We start from the raw sequence: 15,219 nt of genomic DNA, 5'->3' as shown, positions 1-15,219 counted from the left end.
GGAGCTTGGCTGGGTACACTAGAATGTGTGCACACGGGTCTCCTTACTGTGATACTTATGTTGTGCTCATTCCAGTATTGCACACAGCTAGCCTGGCGCAGAAGAGACCCTGCCTGAGTAGGTACTGGAGGCCTTCTAATATCGGTGGATATTCATAGGTGGGTTAGCTATTGAAAAATCTGCAATCCAGCACTGGATTATACACATAGGTAAAATATGCCTGAAAGTGCAGTTTTTCTCCACTTGCGCCTACAAAGTCCAGCGAAGTGTCAAACTGGGGTGAAACACGCACACAGTTTGAATATGCAGGGTCCAACATATGTACATCTGATGGTTAGTCATAAAAGTGTCGTATTTCTTTGGCTCTGCTCCTAAATGGTTTGCAGGTCTTTTGTCCCCCTGCTCGGACAAGTTGGTTATTTTGCTCCCCAGTACAGTGAACAAAGACCTACCCGCATAAAGAGTAATTAGGAGTGCTTGACTAAGTTCCTGAGAAGGAAGGATGGGGAGGAAAATCTGCAACTGATAAATTATCTGTCACAGTGCAGCTAATTTGGGACCACCTGGCTGACTTAACGAAGGAGGAAGTCCAGACATTTTGATCCAACACAGGAGGGGGATCTTCTCCCCTCTGAGGTTTTGGTTGGAAGTTAGTTGGTAGTAATGTCAGCTAGGGGTGTAGCTGAAGCCTTTAGAGTAGATCTTCTAGTAGAAAACTTGAAGGCACCATATTAGATTATCCTTAAATGTGGTTATTTGGTTCCTACAAATTTTGTTGGACTGTATATTAGGCAAAAAATTGCAATATAGACTAACTACTAACCTCAGAAATTTTTTTTGGGCTAGCTCACAGTAGCACATCCAAACCACTAGCCTGTCAGAGTTTTATAGATGTTACTTTATTTTGCACGTATCCCACTCCGATTCCTAAGGAATTAGTGGGGGCCAGCTTTGTGCATAAGTGTGTATCGTTACTTTTACTGATCCAGGGTGGCCAACAGATTGCTTCTAAAAGTATCAGCTGTTAATCTTTAAACCAATAATATACTTTGTACGATACCACTGCGCTTTGAATATGTATGACCATTTTCTTTTTGTACTTTTTATTATTTTAATTTATTGTCCATATGCTTGAGTTTCATTGCAGATGTGTAGGTGGGTGTATGCAAGAGTTAGTCAGTGGTTGACGGAATTGATGTAGAGTGCAAGGGGGAGTGTCTGAATGTATGGTGCCTTATTGAGCATGAACTCCTCGGTGACCGAGCGAGGCACTTTAAGCCATAAACCTTCTTTGAAAAAAGTTTTATTTCAGCTAGAAACTATTCTAGATCTGCCAATTATAGAGAAGGTGGTGGGAAATGTGACAATTGTGGTAAGTCCAAAATAAGCCAGAGAACGCTTTGGAAAAGTAATTCCAAAGGCCCCGTCAAATATAGGTCTATCGATAGAGCTGTGTGTATAATATCTATATATCCATCTATTTCAGATATGAGATACTGTCCATGATATATATCTATACTCTCCTTGCCTGATCAATACATTTTCTGAAGTGTCAACATCCTTTCACATTTGCTCTAATTAGAAATCTAACTTGGTCTGGAAAGTATTTGATTTGATGTGTGAAGGCTCCTCACAAATTGCTGCAGATCTAAATTTGTCACGATGATCCACTGTGCAAGCAATGCACCCTACAGCCTGTCCGTGTTACAAGACACAGTGCAGTCCTGCGTGACAAAATGTGTGAATACTTTTAGTCATTTATTGACCAGTTTTTCAAGCTACCCACAAACCAAATCTACTAGAGCTCAAATTATGCTTCACCATCTCAATGCATTGTTTGGGTACTCCAACCGCACATGCACTCTTGCCATAATAAAGTTCACACTGCGTATAACCTTTAATCCATATGAGCATCGCCAAAGTCCTCTGGAGCCTGTTTATTGCACATGTAATCAATGGCAAGTATCGGGTGGCAGTACGCCTTAGTAATTCCCTTCCTACTACCACAGTCCTAGTGGGTCCTTCCAGTGCGAAATTCATGTAGTTTGCTATGCTCCCATCTTGCACTTAACACTGCCCATTCTAGAGTGCCCATTTCAACACTTTTTTGCATGTGTTGTCTTTTGCTTTAATGCAGAGCAGCTCTTCTGCATCTTCAAAGCATTTGCCTGGGTTTGTTGCCTCAGACCTGCTTTTATGAGTGAGTAAAATCTATATAATACTTGAAACAGAGCCTTGGGTTCCCTTCTCTTATAAGGACCTCAGGCCTAATCTCCTGCTCTGTTCTTTTCAGGTCTCGCGACCTATCAATGCGCGCAAGCGCATTGAGCGGAGCGAGAATTCAAGTGCTCTAAATCCTCGTCAAACCAAGGGCTTCTTGCGCTGCGGTTTTTATTAAGTTCACGTGAATCACATGACCAAACAAGCACGCGCATTCACGGCCGCACAGCACATCAAAGGGCTTCGCCCAGCGTGTGTTCTGCGGCTTCTCCTCCCCCAATTGCATTATCAGGTACGTGTTGGTGACTCATTCTTTTTTCACTTTGTCTCCGTGCCTCGTCTTCATTTAAAACTTCATGTTTACTGGGAACAGACCTTGCCGGATCAGAACACACTGCGGCCCTCCATACAACTTTATTTCCTTCAACACCTTTCTCGCTAATTCGTTTATTTTTAATTTTTTTCCCGTTTCTCGTCTTTATATAGTTCCTACAGAACATTTAAAAACAAATCTCTTTTCTGTAGCACATCTCTGGATGTCCTAGTTCCCTTGTCGTAGACCCCTAGATGGGCAATTGGAAACACGAGGGTTGCAGACTGCGTACACACAGATCCACTTGGACCATGCACCGTGAGTGGGCCTGGACACTACCCATGGAGTCTGCAGCAGATGAGCAGCTGCAGAGGCTCATGATGAGTTTGAGGAGTCTATCACTATTCATTGCAAAATGTGTTTTGCTCACAAATTGTGGGGCTGCTGTGTGTCATGCACTTTTCCGCTGCACAATACTATAGCTTAGTTCTTGTCCGGATGAAATTGGGAATTGTTCGTTTTTGTATAATTATATGGAACTGTTAATGTTCTGGATTTGCTCTACCAAGCTACCGCTCTATGAAAGAGAGTCTACTGATAGACATTTACAGGTGTTTCTACTCTCAGTAAACTGCATACACACACCGGCACTGTGCACACCCAGGCAACAACATCTATCCGCACCACCACAGCATCAATCCATGCAAAAATTCAACAACCACTATTTATAAAATCTTCGCTCAATGTTTCAAACTTTATTACAAATGCCACAACATTTTTTTAAGATTTCACTTCTAATCTTAGATATTCTTCACCAAAAAAAACACTGAACATAATATTCACAAAAGGTATTTAGGAAAGTTTACAATATTGCCATTATACAGTATAAATAACTTTTATTTCAATATTAATTGACAAAAAAAACATTAATATTACTAAGATGTATACATCTAAGTCACGTAAATACAAAACATGTGGCATTACAAATGCTGTAAGTGTCACATTTGCTAAAGTTAAAATTATTGGCCCTGAAACCAGGCTCATCACCTCTACTATACTTTTCAAGAAAGAAGTAAAAGCGATCCTCATGGCTAAATACACTTGAACGACTACTGGAGATAAACTACAAAGACTTGATACTCATCTGTACTACTTGTTGAACACTTTGTATTGTTATTTCGATTCTGAAATCGACCTATTGATTGTTTTATGTTATCACCTCAATGTACCTTTAACATGATTGATGTATCTGCGTATACATGCTCCCCCCCCTCTGTAAAGCGCTCTGATATCTGCGAAGATCTTGTTCGCGCTATATAAAACTTTCAAAATAAATAAATAAATAAATAAACATAAATATAAAATGTCATTTACAAAAACCAATAGCTCCAACTTTCCTACTGCGAGACCTATTGGCAACGCCAGTGCTGGTTATTACTTGACTCTTGCAGCTAAAACATATTTAGTCCAAGCAGCCTGAGGCAGAGTGGGTTGAAAAGGTGGACTATCAAGTGTGTGTGTGGGGGGGGGGGGTGGTGGTGGTGGTGGTGTGTGTGTGTGTGTGTGTGTGTGTGTGTAGCAAACTTGGCCTCTAATGGGGATTTACACTATTTTCAGCTTATTCTGTTTAATTAGGCTACAGTCTTTAGTCCTGCACTCTGAGTCTCTTGATGCTTACCTCTGTCCTGTTTCTTAAGTGTACTCTCCTTGCGTGTTTCACCGTATTAATTTATTATACTAATCCTAATGGATGCCTCCTTGCTAGATATGAGAATTTGCATGGTCGACCTGATCCGGTATGAAGTGCCAGCTTGTCCCCTCCCCACTAATCTTTCCCTTAAAGATTTTTTGGTAGCCCATGTGATGCAACCTAGGAGTTCCCTTCAAAACCTGGCCTGTGATAGGGTACAAAAGAATGGAGAGGGAATGTCCCCAATTGTCTTCATGCTTCTTTTGGTGTTGAATCCCTACTAATGGAGCCAATTCATCTCTGCATCAATGGTCTGCTTTTTTTCTGACCTTTGCAGCTAACAGACCTCTGCGCCCCCACAATAATCCTGAAAATATATTATTCTATATACTGGACCGCCTTGAGGTCTTTTTTTGTGCTTCCCCATGTCCAGTACTTAAAACCTCACCTCCTAAATTTGAGGCAGAAATCACTCTTTGCACTCCATAGGAACTGCTTTTTCTCATTTTGTGAAATAAAAGGGGTTTTAATTCCCAAGATTTGTAACGTTTGGCATTCCCCTTTACCTCCTATCCTATTAAGGGTGCTCTGTTGCCCAGGAGTTTTGTCAATCAAATGGAAAAGTACATTAGCATGTTTACTGTGCCTTTTTAAATATTCAATTTTGTTCATCCGGGAGCTCTAGGCAAAAACTTGACAGATCTGCTACTCTGACATAAGTCTACTCTGGCTGCACATACAAACCTAGAATTCCGACGTTTAGTGTCTGGATTCTACCAGTTGACACGCTTATGTTAAATGGAAATGTCTTCGTTCAGCCACTCCATATTGTCCATTCTGTAATGACACTTTAGAAGACTGATATGCAAGACCTAATTTCAAATGATTGTTGTGTGACTTACTATTGTAGTACTCCTGCATTTCTTAAATGAGCCACAAGTACTCCTGGAATGCATGAGTAAGAGTCAACAAAATATTTGTAATTCAGGCACACTTTATTTTATTTTACCCGTTATCCCCAATCTACACTTCAAAGACATTGATTGTCTGCCGTTACTACACACGAGTATAAGGACAGTAGTTTTAGGAATATTGGTTTATAAACCAGCAAACTCCGCTTTTGCAAAAACAAAGTATCTATATTTTCAAATTGCTTCTAGAAGTGCTCCTTGCCTCTTGCTTACTGTGTGTGTGTGTGTAATATGTAATCTGCAATTAAAATGACTGTAAAATAGCTTCCAGTATCTTCTTAGGTTACATATCTTAAAAAGTAATTGACATTACATTTGTTAATCTCAAATTTGTAAGTGGCTTTTTATTTGAAATGCACTTAATTGTGTGTGTGTGTGTCTTTGCGTATTTTTGCCTTTGCAGGCCCCCTCAAGATTCAGATTCTTCAAGTGCTCCTATGATAGGATTTTTTTGAATGATCACCCCTAATTATGCCAAATGGCAAAATGGTGTAATTTGATGTGAAATGCCAGAAAATACATAAATTGTACCAGTTAAAATGTTGATAGGGCCTATAAAAAGTAGTTTTCTGTTTAGTGTTTCATCCTACCTGAAGCTGCTGAAGACTTGTGCCTTTTTGAGTAGGTCAAACCCCAGGCTTTTTCTCTAGTGTGACAAGCTGGTTGATTTGCTCAGTATAGCATTTTCTTAAATCTACACATGGGTTGAACTTATTCTTAGTGGGCGACTTGGGAAATACACCGCTTCGTACAGAATGGATGCATCTCAAATTGGCTCGCAGTTCATACCTTCCTAGAGCTTGGAGTGCAGTGTTTGCTCTGTTTTTATATATTTTTTTTAAAGCTGCGAGAACTTGTGTTTTTTTTAATTAAAGTGCAATTCCCTGATTTTAATTAGCAGCTGTGTGAGTAATACAACATTGCTTGTGTGTGCACAACATCTGGGGATGGGGATTTTGCTAGGAGCAGAGAGAGTGGTAAACTGCCTTTACCACGCAGATATATAATATGCTGCTCAGTGACGTTGGGAACGCGTTCCTATAGAAAATGGACTTTCTGGTTTGCTAAAACCTTTGCCACAGTTTGAATCTTCACAAAACTTTCCAGTCTCGTGCACCTCGGATTCTTCTTGGAAATTGAGGGTGATCCGTCAAACTGGGTCCTAAAATGTTTGTTTTTGCTCATGCTGTTTTCTGTAGGAAAATTGAAAAGCGATACCACAAACAGCTGAATGGAGCTACACCAAATTTGGCAGAAAGCTAAATCTTGACCCAGAAAGTGTCTTGTGGTCTGGTGTAAATAAGTTCAGCAGCTTTTGAGAAATGAAGGCTAAAAATGTCTATTTCACTCTGCAATGGAGTTGGGAGCTCACCCACGCATTGTGATGGGCTGGCCGCAACCTAGACTTCAATATCCAAGTTGACTCCTCTCTCGACATTCAAGGATAGTTGGTGACCGGACTATGTTAAACACCATTTTAGGTCTCGACCTCTGCCAATGCGCTTGCGCATTGCAGATTTCGAGACATATAGAGGTGGAAACAGGAAAGCTGAAACCGGCGGATTACGCCGAGTGCATGTGCCCTTGCACGCGCTTGCTGTTTGCTCCCCGAGCCGCCTCCATTATCGCATCAGACCCGCCACAGCAATGCCGAGAGCTTCACACCAAAGGAATGCTCTCCCCCGTCCCCATGCCTCTTCTCTCACCCTTTCGCGATCTCCCCTGCCCTCCCACCTTCAGCCTCTTCCTCTGCAGTGCACTCTCTCCCCCCTCCCTCCTCACCCCAACATTTGTCTCACACCAAAGGCTGCTGCTCCCTCGCCCACCCAGCAATGCCAAGAGCTATTCCCTCCCACTTACTGGCTCCCCTGCTCTCCCACCCTACTTGAAAGGAGGCCTCGCACACCCGACCAGGAAAACACACATACTCATTCGCAGCAAGATTTTACTGTGTTTTAAACGCTCGCTGCTGACATCTTCAGTTATGTAATAAAGGTCTTCAGTTCACATCCTGGCAGGATCAACTCACACACGTGCTATTTAGTGCTAATTCTTTCACACACATGCAGGCACGCACACACATATGCACACACACACATTCACAGAAATATTTTTCTGTGTTTTAAATGCTCGCTGCATAAATCTGCAGTTACGGAATGAAGGTCATCAATTCACATCCTGGCAAGACCAACTCACACTTCCAGCTTCTAAGGTGGATGAATTGAGTACCGTTACATTGGGTAATAGTAGTTCATATTTATTGTGTTGAGTGCGCCTGCTGGCCAAAATAGACTCCCACATTAACGCATGCATGCAACACATAGAGCCAGTGGTTCAACGGCTACGGCTAAGGGGATACATTTATCACCTTGTGTGCAGACTAATTACTGAGATTCATGCGCATCAGCAAAAATGGAGGCCTGCGGGTTGGCAATTCTCATCACATTCTCTGCCTCTAGTCATACTGTCACTGTATATTGCCTGGAATGCGGCTCACACAAAGCCTCCCTTTACCCGGGGAATGCTTCTGAGGATCACGCTGCCCATAGCAGAAAATTATTAACTCACTCTATCGCCAACACTCTATCTATTGCCCTCCCTCTATCTATCTTTCGCACTCACTCTATCGCATCACCACAGCATCACTCAGCACCACCACAGCATCACTCAGCACCACCACAGCATCACTCAGCACCACCACAGCATCACTCAGGGGCACCACATCACTACTATGCGGTACCACAGCATCACTTGTCGCCACCACAGCATCAATCTGTGCAACCATTCAACAACAACTGGTTCAAATATGTTCTCTGAATGTTTCAAGCTTTATTACAAATGTCACAAAAAGATGTTAATATTTCACTTCTGTTCTTGGATTTTAGTCCCAATAAAATACACTGAACATAATCTTCACAAGTTATTTACCAAAGTTTAAGCTATTGCCATTATAAATTACAATAACTTTTATTTAAGTATTAATTATTAAAAATAAATTAAAGCCATTGTTATTTGTAATATCAATACATCTAAGTCACGTTAATACAGTACATATTGCATTACAAATGCTATAGGTGTCACATTTGCGAAAGTTAAAACTATTGGCTTTGTAAATGACAAAGCTATTAATTTCGCTATTTTCAAAACCAACACATAAAAACAAATTTGTCATTTACAATACCAATAGCTCAAACTTTCCTAATGCGAGACCTATTGCATTGCAAATGCTTGTTCTTTTTATTGTTCTATCCCCCTCCGATGCACTGTTTACTTATTTTTAATGCTTTTTTTTTTTATCTCTGCTTTGCTTCCTTACTGCCGGCCTACTATGTAATGTCCTTCTGTTTTTCACAGTGTGTACGCAAAGCTCTCCGATACCTAAGGGTCAAGCTAGCGCTGTATAAAACTTTAAAATTAATAAAAGTAGTGGCACCATCAAAAATAAAAGATCTTAGGGGGCATGGAAGGGGATCCTTGGGTCTTGGGGGGCATATGGCCCCAGAGGTTGAAATAAAAGCCACAATAAAATGGGGGTGCGGTCTATGGGTCCACCAGTGCTTAGTGCGACACCCACGGGAAATCTCAGTAGGTATGCAAAGCACTTAAAAAAAAATAAAAAGTTATAACAAAGTGAAGGGTTATGTGCCCACGGGGCTGGGTACAGGCCCTGGCTGCAAGCCAGGCCCTACACCTACCATACGCCACTCGCAGGCGAAGGCAATGTGCTGTTTTGGATGGTGGCTTGCACTGCCATGTGGGGGTGTGATGCAGAGTCTGGCTTGCAGCCCCACGCTGCCCACAAAAGCAGTGCATGGCGGTAGAAGGGGGTGTGTGGGCAGCTGGGCCGCCAAGAGGCAGTTTGGCGCAGGGCCTGGCTTCTGGCAGACCTGCATCCAACCCCACACTGCACACACCGATGGACATCTTACTTTATGTTTAAAATAAATAAATACAAATGAATAGTGGAAATTCATTGAGCATACCAAAGGGTGTAGCTGGATCGAAATGAAATGTCAGTTGAAGCATAACTTTTTAAACTAACAAAACCACTAAAATGCATTCCTTCTAGTTTTCTCGGGTTACTCTAGGTCACAAGTGATTGTCCCTTTTTTAACCTTTGTTTTTTTTCCAGTGAGGAAAATGTATATAAAGGCTGGTTGTCTGACCATGAAATGCCTGCAAGAGTCTAGGCTTCTGGGAGGAAAGAGGGGGCACTTGCGGTGTGAAAGTATTGTATAGCACGTGATATCCCCTAGCAAAGAACTGCCCCCCTCTCCCTTTTAGGTTCCTCTGCTCCCATTCATAGGTGCATGACTGGCAGGGAGTAAGAGGCAGTAAAACGTTTTAAACGTGTGGGGGGGGGGGGGGGGGGGAGTTGCTTGTTTGAAATCAATGGGGTTTGAAGCCTTGCTCCAAACCTGTTGTGGCATGCGTCACTGCACAGAAACATGACATGAGTATGGGTACACGGGCACTTCATATCAATCTTAATACATCATGGTCTGCATCTTTGCGTTTACAATCACTAGAACAGATTTGTCTTAAATGCCTTTCGGAATCTGTGGTGACTGTAGAATACCCAGGCACTAAGTGTTTTCTACGGCACTAGACGAATAATACCTAGAGATGATGAAAGGGCGGGGTTGGGGGAACGTGACCGTGTTGGTGGGAGGAGAATCAATTCTTCAGGACTTAGAGCGTTGTACCAAGTTCAGGTGTTTAAAAAAAAAAAAAAAAAAGTATAATGAATAATTGACACCGGATGTTTGAGAATCCTCTGGGTTAGTGCCATTATTGTAACCAAGAGCGGTTTCCAGGGTTTTATGACCGCTTTTTCTAATCAAAAGTTCCCAGAACATTTCTTCTTATTATATTTAGATTGGACAAACCGCAGTATGCACAATTAGCTCGGATTACTTTTTTTTATTTTTTTGTGGGATTAATTGCCCATCTTTGAACCCTAAAAATTCCTTTTTACCCATTAAACACTCCCTTTCGGTGAACACTTATAGTACCTTTACACTACCCTCCCTAGAAACACCTTACTATCCCTCAAAACTACTCATGCCATAGACACAAATTCAAAATCCCCCTGAGTACTGCCCATCCCTGAACCCTAGCACATCTAAACCACCCTTCGAGCCTAAACCTTAAAGTCAAAATAAAACCATATACCTGGATATTACATTTCATATTTATAAAGTTAATATGGATGCATACTTAATGACCTCCAAATTGGGTGTGAAACAATCCACACTAGGTGTAAAACCAAAGTAAGTTTACCGAAGTATAGGACGAAATTAATAATGCGACCAAAAGCGGGCACACCTATTTCCACTGACTGCTGCAGACACTGGTTCATTCAAAAGTTTTCTTGGTAGAGTTTTAAGTGAAATTTACGCACAATGCAACACCTATTGCTCGAAATTGTATTCATTTTAATCTTCCTGCTTTCTTTGGTTTCAGAAGATGATTTTGTGATGGTGGACGCAAAGGTAGAGGAAGCCGACCCTCGAAGGTAAAACAAATACCTCTTATATGAAAGATATTTCATAGTGATGACTGATTCGGATTCCCTACTAGGAGAACAATGTTATACATCTTCTTTGTCTGTGTTGACTTGTATTTTTAGAACCTGAGCAGATCCAGGAAAGCCTCTTGAGAATCTGCCCTGCCCAGCCGATTTTATGTATATATACTAAAGAAAAGTTTTCAAAAAAATGTGCTATTCGTTGACATTTTGGGTTTCATCACAAACTCAGTTAGACAAATGAAATATGGTAAAGCACATGATTCTCTGAATTGAAAGATGTTCAGGCTCAGTTTAAGGCCATTTCAAATGTGTTTTTAAACATATTAAACTTCCTGTCTAAATTGTAATGCTTGGTGTCCCTGAAATATCAATCCACGCACTGCTGACGGGTCCGGAAATGCCAGGAACATCCTTTGTAGGTTTTGACTCGCAAAACATGGGCTGGAGAGAGTAGGAAGGTCCACAGTCCGTGCTTATTCTTGAAGGGTTGCTGGGAGGCTAGCTGCTAATGTGGTTAGTAGGAGTAATGCACACAAACATAATGTCCACTTCGTTTAATAAGGTGTAAGACTATACTCCATTTAATAGGTGTGCATAATGTCCCTTGAGTCCACCCTCCCACCCCAACCTAAGAAGTAGTATCCAACATTCACATGTAGCGCCACCTGCAGGTTTAAGAAGGGAGGCTTCGCTGCTGTACTAGCTTTCAAATCTACCAGATCTTTAAATGAGTGGCAGGAAGGCTATGGGCTACTGCACAAATAACTTCGAGCTCACACTGGCTACCCTGATGAAGGTTGGGAAACTTTGAACATTAAAAAACAATATATATATTCAGAAGGCGCAATATTATTCTATTTGTCTTTTATCGCTTAAATACGAATTGCTCATTCTTTGTTTTTGCGTGCACATTACAGTATTCGTCTTGAAGTACAGAATGGATAAAAGTGCCCTGAATCCATTTCCTAAAACCCAGCCTAGATGTCCGGAATAAGCTTTGGTATTAAATAAATGGGCTATGTGTGGTACTGAAAATGTAAGATGCACCTGTGTTGTGGGCTTGCCTTTCAGAGGGCTACTGTTTACTCCCAAGCTTGTTGTTTTTTTTCTTTACAAAAACTGAAAAAGGCAATTTTCTGATGTATTGTGTAACTATTAAAATGTGCAATTGCGGTGAGTGGCAGTTCTTAAAAGTAGCTCTCCTCGAACCTGGTAGGTTCTTCACTAGACTGCGACCCATCTGGAGAAGTCTCACCTAGAGCATCTGAGAAAACTAACTGCTCTTTGTAAGAGTGGCATGTGAATCTCTGCTTATTCAAATGTTGGGTTACTGCTACCGTGCTTTCCACGACTGCCAGGTGCTGTCAAATTTAGATGTCTTCAAGTGGGCCCAAGGACTAGACTGGGAAACCTATGAGCTTTGGGTGGCTTGGAAGAAGAACACCTGGCCAGCTAAGTCATGCTTTGATCTGCTGCGACTCCTTCCCAGAAGATGTTTGCCACACTTAACGAATCAGGAGTGTTTGTTGAATGGTTAGCCATGTCCTATGTGGGTGTATTCCTTGGCCCTTTGGTTAATTAACCTGTTGATCGTGTGTTAGTTGGGTTACGCATAGGAGCACAAACCTGTAAATATTTCCTTCTAAAATGGGGGAGAGTGTAGGTAGAAAAATAAGGAACTAAAAAAAAATATTCATAATGTATAAATGACCTACTGTCAGTCGCCGGTAGGTAGTTATAGTTGGGACCTAAGTTTCCATAGGAAAACCCTTTTTGTTTTGCAAATAATGTTGGTGCCGCTTGATGAATCTCCACGACATTTCCACAAAAATCCCCTTTTTAGGTCTCGGACCGTAGGCTGCACTTGCGCAGTCTCGCTCCGAGATTTAATGTTTTCTAGAGTGGGGCTTGAACCCGCCCCTCGTCTCCATTGGCTGGCTCCCTAAACGGAGGCCAGCCTTTGGAGGAGAGGGGCGTCACTCCGTTCAAGCCCCGTCTTTTTCGGAATCGGGGGTGTTTTTTGCAGTTTTTCTGTGATGTCATCCTTCACTCAACAGCAAAAACCACGCCCCCGAATGTGAAAATGTCGGCGCTTTTCTGACTCCCTTTCTGCCCGACCGCTGCCGGAAGAAGTCGAAGCTGCCGAGTCCTCGGGTGAGTGCTTGCTCTCCTACCCCCCTCGTTGCTTGTGTTTGCTGTCCTGCTCCCCCCCTCGTTGGTTGTGTTTGCTGTCCTGCCCCCCCCCCCTCGTTGGTTGTGTTTGCTGTCCTGCCCCCCCTCGTTGGTTGTGTTTGCTGTCCTGCCCCCCCTCGTTGGTTGTTTGCTGTCCTGCCCCCCCTCGTTGGTTGTGTTTGCTGTCCTGCCCCCCTCGTTGGTTGTGTTTGCTGTCCTGCCCCCCTCGTTGGTTGTGTTTGCTGTCCTGCCCCCCTCGTTGGTTGTGTTTGCTGTCCTGCCCCCCTCGTTGGTTGTGTTTGCTGTCCTGCCCCCCCTCGTTGGTTGTGTTTGCTGTCCTGCCCCCCCCCCTCGTTGGTTGTGTTTGCTGTCCTGCCCCCCTCTCGTTGGTTGTGTTTGCTGTCCTGCCCCCCTCTCGTTGGTTGTGTTTGCTGTCCTGCCCCCCTCTCGTTGGTTGTGTTTGCTGTCCTGCCCCCCCTCGTTGGTTGTGTTTGCTGTCCTGCCCCCCCTCGTTGGTTGTGTTTGTTGTCCTGCCCCCCCTCGTTGGTTGTGTTTGCTGTCCTGCCCCCCCCCTCGTTGGTTGTGTTTGCTGTCCTGCCCCCCCTCGTTGGTTGTGTTTGCTGTCCTGCCCCCCCTCGTTGGTTGTGTTTGCTGTCCTGCCTCCCCTCGTTGGTTGTGTTTGCTGTCCTGCCTCCCCTCGTTGGTTGTGTTTGCTGTCCTGCCTCCCCTCGTTGGTTGTGTTTGCTGTCCTGCCCCGCCTCGTTGGTTGTGTTTGCTGTCCTGCCCCCCCTCCCTCGTTGGTTGTGTTTGCTGTCCTGCCCCCCCCCCTCCCTCGTTGGTTGTGTTTGCTGTCCTGCCCCCCCTCCCTCGTTGGTTGTGTTTGCTGTCCTGCCCCCCCTCCCTCGTTGGTTGTGTTTGCTGTCCTGCCCCCCCTCCCTCGTTGGTTGTGTTTGCTGTCCTGCCCCCCCTCCCTCGTTGGTTGTGTTTGCTGTCCTGCCCCCCCTCCCTCGTTGGTTGTGTTTGCTGTCCTGCCCCCCCTCCCTCGTTGGTTGTGTTTGCTGTCCTGCCCCCCCTCCCTCGTTGGTTGTGTTTGCCCCCCCTCCCTCGTTGGTTGTACTTGCTGTCCAGCCCCCCCCCCCCCATTGATTGTGCTTGCTGTCCAGCCTCCCCACCCCCCTCGTTGGTTGTGCTTGCTGTCCAGCCTCCCCCTCGTTGGTTGTGCTTGCTGTCCTGCCCCCCCCTCGTTGGTTGTGCTTGCTGTCCTGCCCCCCCCCCCCTCGTTGGTTGTGCTTGCTGTCCTGCCCTCCCTCGTTGGTTGTGCTTGCTGTCCTGCCCCCCCCCTCGTTGGTTGTGCTTGCTGTCCTGCCCCCCCCCCCGTTGGTTGTGCTTGCTGTCCTGCCCCCCCCCCCCCCCTCGTTGGTTGTGCTTTCTGTCCTGCCCCCCTCCCCCCCTCGTTGGTTGTGCTTGCTGTCCTGCCCCTCCGCCCCTCGTTGGTTGTGCTTGCTGTCCTGCTCCCCCCCCGTTGGTTGTGCTTGCTGTCCTGCCCCCCAATCGGTTGTGCTTGCTGTCCTGCCCCCCCCTTGTTGGTTGTGCTTGCTGTCCTGCCCCCCCCTTGTTGGTTGTGCTTGCTGTCCTGCCCCCCCGTTGGTTGTGCTTGCTGTCCTGCCCCCCCCCCTCGTTGGTTGTGCATGCTGTCCTGCCCCCACCTCGTTGGTTGTGCTTGCTGACCTGCCCCCCCTCCTCGTTGGATGTGCTTGCTGTCCTGCTCCCTCGTTGCTTGTGCTTGCTCTCCTCCTGCCCTGCTATTGGCATTGTAAATGACAATGCCATTTGTTTTAAAAACAAAAACCTAAATAATGTCATGAGCAATGCCAATAGCTCTAACTTTAAGAATGCCGAGACCATTGCTGAGACCAAGGTTTCTGACCTTTGCCGAGACCAAGGTTTTTGACCTTTGCGACGGAAGACCGAGGTGAGCCAAACTCTGAGGGCCACCAATGGGGGGGGGGGGGGGGGGGGGGGGAGAAGCTAGGGGAAAGGTTACCAAAGATCATCACCACAGTTTTAACTGTGGATGTCCTGGGTGGGACTAGGGCTCACACTAGGGCTCACACTACAGGCTGGGCCCTGGAAGATGGGGTCCCTGGAGCCGAAATATAAAAAGAAATAATAAAGGGGCAGGTCGCCAGCGTCCCAAAGCAGTCCCAGGGGTGGGGGTAATTGTCCCCCCTTTTACCTCTAGTAAGTCGCACACAGCGGGATTACTAGGAGGTCCTTAGAGGCCACACCCCCTTTCTCCAAAACTCTAACGCGGCTCCTG

The 15,219-nt window shown here is 44.7% G+C and overlaps 1 protein-coding gene across 4 annotated transcripts in view; it reads left to right on the top strand.

Moving 5' to 3' along the window:
* Positions 1–15,219, top strand: part of SVIL (supervillin) — an 807,080-nt gene that overhangs the window by 129,529 nt on the left and 662,332 nt on the right. For all 4 annotated transcript variants that reach the window (XM_086941586.1, XM_086941584.1, XM_086941578.1 and 1 more), the window contains exon 2: positions 10,661–10,712. The gene's annotated coding sequence lies outside the window, so the exon portion shown is untranslated. The remainder of the gene's footprint in view (positions 1–10,660; positions 10,713–15,219) is intronic.

This window comes from Lissotriton vulgaris, chromosome 10 (assembly GCF_964263255.1).
Source record: "Lissotriton vulgaris chromosome 10, aLisVul1.2, whole genome shotgun sequence".
NCBI classification, from domain to species: Eukaryota; Metazoa; Chordata; class Amphibia; order Caudata; family Salamandridae; genus Lissotriton; species Lissotriton vulgaris.
Note: the sequence above shows the minus strand (reverse complement) of the source record. Positions and strands in the feature narration are given on the sequence as shown.